The following is a 6,440-nucleotide window of genomic DNA, read 5'->3' as shown; positions in this document are numbered from 1 at the left end:
GGAATTCCTGATAGACTTTGGTTTTTAATGTAAATATATATTTAATTGTATTTTATATGTAGTAGAAGTGATGGGTTTAGGTTAGAAGAAATCTACATAACCAACCATTAAAGTAAAATTAACATCCTATATGGCCAGCTATGTAAACTTTAACATTGATTTATCCTGCCAATAGATGTCGTTCAATTGGTAACATACATTTTTGTCTTCTCTAATGCCTCTTAAACTTCTTGAGAATACAGGGGTGCTATTTTCCCATTAGCATAATTTGCTCTACAGATTAAACTGCCTCTTATTTCAATTATTGCTCTTACTATATGCTATGAAATATACAATTGGAAAGAAAACAATCTCTAGTTTCTAAAACCGTTTCAATTTTGTCTCTGAGTGATACACAAGTCATTTGACAGCACTTTCCCTGACCAAGAAGTAGAATGCAAGAAGTCTATGCTCCGCTTCAACGCTCTGCGCTATATATGGTCTTGACCCCTATGACCAGAAACACACTTCATTCGCCTTCCTCTGGGTGTCAAGAGGACGTCAGAGGAGAAATTCTTTGTTTATCTGGTACTGACTGGAAATAAGACCTATTTCTTTTGGCGTACCGACACCTTCCTGTTTTCTGATTCGCACGAGTTGAGCTGCGATTGTAACTGTTTTGCTGGCGTTATGGATGAAACTATCTCCGTGTCGAATTTTGTTTGATACATGTGACCATATCATCGTAATGTATGTTTTTCAATATAGTTTAATCAGATTATTGATTTTTGGGGAGTTTTGTGGTGTTCCGTGTTCTAATTATATTTACGTTTGAAGAGATCCGTTGCCACTCCCCTCATGCTCAGGTAAAACAATTTGGCTAATCTATACTTCCATATTTCCAAGTCCTATTCTTGAAGATCAAGGGGTATAACATTTATTGGAATGACTCGAATTCTGATAGACTTTGGTTTTTAATGTAAATATATMATTTAATTGTATTATTATATGTAGTAGAAAGTGATGGGTTAGGTTAGAAGAAATCTACATAACCAACCAATTAAGTAAAATTGAACATCCATAAATGGCCAGCAATGTAAACTTTAACATTGATTTATCCTACAATAGATGTCGTTCAATTGGTAACATACATGTTTGTCTTCTTCTAATGCCTCTTAAGGGGAAAGTAATTTAAAAGTAACGGAATGTAATCAGATCATGTTACTGAGTTTGAATAATCCAAAAGTTACGTTACTGATTACAATTTTGGACAGGTAACTTGTAACTTAAACAGAAAGTAACCTACCCAACCCTGGTAATACATCATTCATTCATACAGAACTCATAAACCTGGGTATAACTGCGGCTAAACATATGCTGATAGAGGATGGGTCATCAGTGGGCAGTGGATTTTTAATGAATGAGAGCTGTAACATTGTATTATCTTGTTCCCTAAGCACTTCTCCACAATGCCCTTGGTCATACAAGCTTAGGGGTCAAGGGGTCAACAGGAAGCGCATTAGTATTCATGTCAGTTCTCCTTCTGATTCACCTGTGACAGTGTTGCTGTGTTCGTCAGCTTGGAGGGTTTTGACATACGATAGTTTCACTCTATTCTACTCCAGTTAGCTACCCTCCATGTTTTATTCTGATCCCTCATGTGCAGACAGTCCTTGAAAGCAGGTATCGTTAGCCATCGACTCCCTTTGCTACCCCTCCTTTCCTCTCCTCTCCTCTCCGTCCTGTGTGGTTGATGTTTTGCATGCACAAGCCAGACAAATTAATTAGCCCTTGTAATCCTCTCCACCCAACGGCAATAAGAGTGTGTGTGTGTGTGTGTGTGTGTGTGTGTGTGTGTGTGTGTGTGTGTGTGTGTGTGTGTGTGCAGTACTACGTGACTCAGGCGTATAAAGTAATCATGGCTTGAATCACAGAGTGAAATGCAGTAAGAATTAAGACAAGCAAAAAAGCTCATTTCTGACTGCTGGGGTTGTCTGTTTCAAATAATTTAGGCCTGCCATCCCAGTTGTATCTATTGGTGTGTAAACTCCACCGGTCTTATGTTAATGGTCTGCTCTGTATGTAAACTCTGTATGTATCCATCAGTGTATAGAGAAGATCAATATGGCTAGTCATTGTGTACAGGCTCGTAATATTTATTTGCTAGTGGTAGTGGCCAGTCCATATGTTGTTTGTTTCACTTCATCCCAATCGRCACAGTGCCTTTAGAGAGACTGTAATTACTAGTATGCCCCTGACTGTCACTTTTTGCACACACACACACAGACACACAAAATATACTAAACAAATATATTTTTTAAAGACCACATGCAGGCACTAACACATACATTCAGGAAACACATATAAGGAAGAATATACGCATGAACGATATTTTTCCTGTTTTGACAGAACACCCTTAGTAATTCCTTTCATGTGCATGAAAGGAATTACTAAGGGTGTTCTGTCAAAACAGGAAAAATATCGTTCATGCGTATATTCTTCCTTATATGTGTTTCCTGAATGTATGTGTTAGTGCCTGCATGTGGTCTTTTAAAAATATATTTGTTTGGTATATTTTGTGTGTGTCTGTTGTGTGTGTGCAAAAAGTGACAGTCAGGGCATACAGTAATTACAGTCTCTCTAAAGGCACTGTGTCGATTGGGATGAAGTGAAACAAAACAACATATGGACTGGCCACACCACTAGCAAATAAATATTACGACCTGTACACAATGACTAGCATATTGATCTTCTCTATACACTGATGGATACATACAGAGTTTACATACAGAGCAGACATTAACATAAGACGGTGGAGTTTACACACCAATAGATACAACTGGGATGGCAGGCCTAAATTATTTGAAACAGACAACCCAGCAGTCAGAAATGAGCTTTTTTGCTTGTCTTAATTCTTACTGCATTTCACTCTGTGATTCAAGCCATGATTACTTATACGCCTGAGTCACGTAGTACTGCCACACACACACACACACACACACACACACACACACACACACACACACACACACACACCACACACTCTTATTGCCGTTGGGTGGAGAGGATTACAAGGGCTAATTAATTTGTCTTGGCTCGTGCATGCAAAACATCAACCACACAGGACGGAGAGGAGAGGAAGGAGGGGTAGCAAAGGGAGTGATGGCTAACGATACCTGCTTTCAAGGACTGTCTGCACATGAGGGTCAGAATAAACATGGAGGGTAGCTAACTGGAGGTAGAATTAGAGTGACTATCGTATGTCAAAACTACTCCAAGCTGACGAACACAGCAACACTGTCACAGGTGAATCAGAGGAGAAACTGACATGAATACTAATGCGCTCCTGTTGACCCCCCGGTCTTGGGAACCCTAAGCCTTGTATGAACCCAAGGGCATTGTGGAGAAAGGGCTTAGCCGGAACAAGATAATACTCACATGTTACAGCTCTCATAATTAAAAAATCCACTGCCCACTGATACCATCCTCGTATTAGCATATGTTTAGCCGCAGTATACCCAGGTGTTATGAGTTCTGTATTGAAGTGGATGATGTGTATTACGCAGGGTGGTGTTAGGTAGTACTTTTCTGTTTAAGTACAATTGACCATAGTCCAAATTGTTGTTAATCAGTAACGTAACTTTTGGATTACTCAAAAACCGCTCAGTAATCGTGATTTCTGTTACATTCCGTTACTTTATAAGTACGTTTTCCCCTTATTCTCACGAAAGGTGGCTCAGGGTCCACACCCTGATAACACGGTAGGCACCTCCCCACCTCCCCACTGAATAGGTAGCATAGGGCTAGCATAGCGTTCACATGTAACTTGTAGCATCTAAATATCGATTAATCACAAGTCCAAGGACACCAGGGATGCAAGATACAGGTCTTGGTGAATTAAAGCCACCATTTCAGATTTTTTAATGTTTTTACAGGAAGACACAATATTGTAAAATCTATTTAGTAACCAACGTTAGCAAAGGACACGATTTTTTTACTCACCATAGTTTTTTCCTGCGTCTAGTAGCTATCACTAATTCGACTAAATAAAAGCAGTGTAAGTAAGTTATAGCCACTAAACCAAGATAAGCAACTTCATTAAGATGACGTCTGATAACATATTTATGGTAGGCATAGTTTGTTTGGGGAAAAATGTTGGCATTTTTCAGTATAAATCACAGTTCTACATTCGCAGTGCAATGCTGAAATAGTGCTGGAAACCCACCAGGGAACAATTACACAGAACCAACGTCATATAACGAATTGACTCAATCTTAAACATTTCAGAAAATGACACAGCGGGACAGATATTGAAGACCCAAAATCTGGTGAATCCAAACAATATTTCAGATTTAGTAATTTTTTGATAACGAAAAACCAAAATGGTAGCGCTAAGTTAGCATAGCTATACCAGGCAGTGTCGCCTAGGCGCCCACGGCCAGTAATTCCGGACATGCACAACAGATATGATATACATCGTAAATTTGGGTTCTTACTATGGCTGATCTTTCTCAGAATGTTGATCAATAGTGGATCCTTTGTCAAGATGATCGTTGTTCGCGTTCAGAATTGTTCCCTTTCCCACTCAGTGAGACAGGTTACTGGTCGAGTTGGCAGGCGATCTCTTCAACGTAAATATAATCAGACAACGGGAACACCACAAAACTCCCGAAAAATGCAATATCTGATTAAACTATATGAAAAAACATAATTACGTGATATGCGTCACATGTATCAAACAAAATTCGACACGGAGATAGTTTTCATCCATAACGCCAGCAAACAGTACACAATCGCAGCTCCAACTCGTGCGAATCAGAAAACAGGAACGTGGGGTCCGGTCACGCCAGGAAGAAATAGGTTCTTATTTCACGTCCCTAGTCAGAGTACCAGATAACAAAGAATTTCGTCCTCTGACGTCCTCTTGACACCCAGAGGAAGGCGAAGAAGTGGGTGTTTCTGGCTCATTTAGGGTCATGGACCATATATAGGCAGGAGCGTTGAAGCGAGCATAGCTTCTTGCATCACTGGCTTGGTCAGGGAAGTGCTGGTCAAATGACTTGTGTTATCACTGCAGAGGACAAAAAATTGAAACGGTTTTAGAAATAGAGATTGTTTTCTTTCAATGGTTAATTATTATATTGCGTTTATAGTAAGAAGCAATAAGTTGAATAAAGAAGGCAGTTTAGATCTGTAGAGCACAATTATGTAAGGAAAAATTAGGCACCCCCTGGTATTCTCAAGAGGTTTAAGATTGGCATTGAGAAGAAGACCAAAAATGTATGTTACCAAATTGAACCAGAGCTCTGATAATGTAGACAGATAAATCAATGTTAAGTTTTACATTGCTTTGCCATTTGATGGAATGTTAAATATTTACTTAATATGGTGTTGGTTATGTAGATGTTCTTTAACTAACCTAACCCTCACTTTTTCTGACTAACTAAATATAATAAGTACAATTAAATGTTATATATTTTACATTTAAAAACCACATAAGTTCTATTCTAGATCCGAGTCATCATCCACATAAACACTGTATATACCCCTCTGATCTTCTAGGATTCAGACGGAAAGGACTTGGACAATAATAATGGAAGGTATAGCATATAGCAAATTGTCTTTACACTGCGAGCATGCCCAAAACTAGGACGTATTAGCCAGTCCTTACTCTGGTTTTTCACAATATTTCTTGTGTCGTCATGGGGACTGATTGTGGGACTCGATATATTTGCCTGGAGTAGTGAGAAAACATAATGCTCAGTGTCTCCTCTATGACAGAATGTGGCAGCCGCTTTGCCCTACGAGAGTGCTGCAAAGCTGTTCGACCTAATCAAGGCAACGACGCGCGTGGGCTTTACTTTGATAGGGAATCGGGAGATTGGAAAATCATACTTTCTTGTTTATACACTTTATTTTTATTGGGTTACTACCTTGTTTCCTGTCTTGTGTTAATTGTATGCTCTTCCCAACTATATTTCTCTTCAATTTGTAAGAAAATAGTAAACAATAAAAAGAAAACAACTCATGGGAATGAAGTTAGTGTGTCCAAACCTTCTTGACTTACTGTTGTATACTAGTACTAATGTCAAAATAAGAGTTAAAACTGCAGCAACAGACTGGCCCCTTGTAAGATCTGACAAAAGATGTACAAGTTTGAGCATGTGTTCATTAGGGGCCTTATGGATTTTTTATAGCATGAATTAGAGGCAATTAAAAGCCCCACTTGTTTATTCCATAGGCGGCTGGTGGTATTTCGCACTATGCAGCTTGTTGCGGAGAGAGCATTTTTCACTGTCTGTCCAGCTGGGGTTTAACAGGCTTGATAGGCAGTCTTAACTTCGTTGAGGTTATTACAGTTACGTTTTTGTTGTAATCCTTACATTGTGAACGGATTACATGTAAATCCGTTAATCATACATGTAACGTTTACTTCCCCAACCTGCGATTACAGTGGGACG

This window comes from Salvelinus sp. IW2-2015, linkage group LG15 (genome assembly GCF_002910315.2).
Source record: "Salvelinus sp. IW2-2015 linkage group LG15, ASM291031v2, whole genome shotgun sequence".
Classification (NCBI taxonomy): Eukaryota; Metazoa; Chordata; class Actinopteri; order Salmoniformes; family Salmonidae; genus Salvelinus; species Salvelinus sp. IW2-2015.
The sequence above is the reverse complement of the archived record's forward strand: the minus strand, read 5'-3'. Positions refer to the sequence as shown.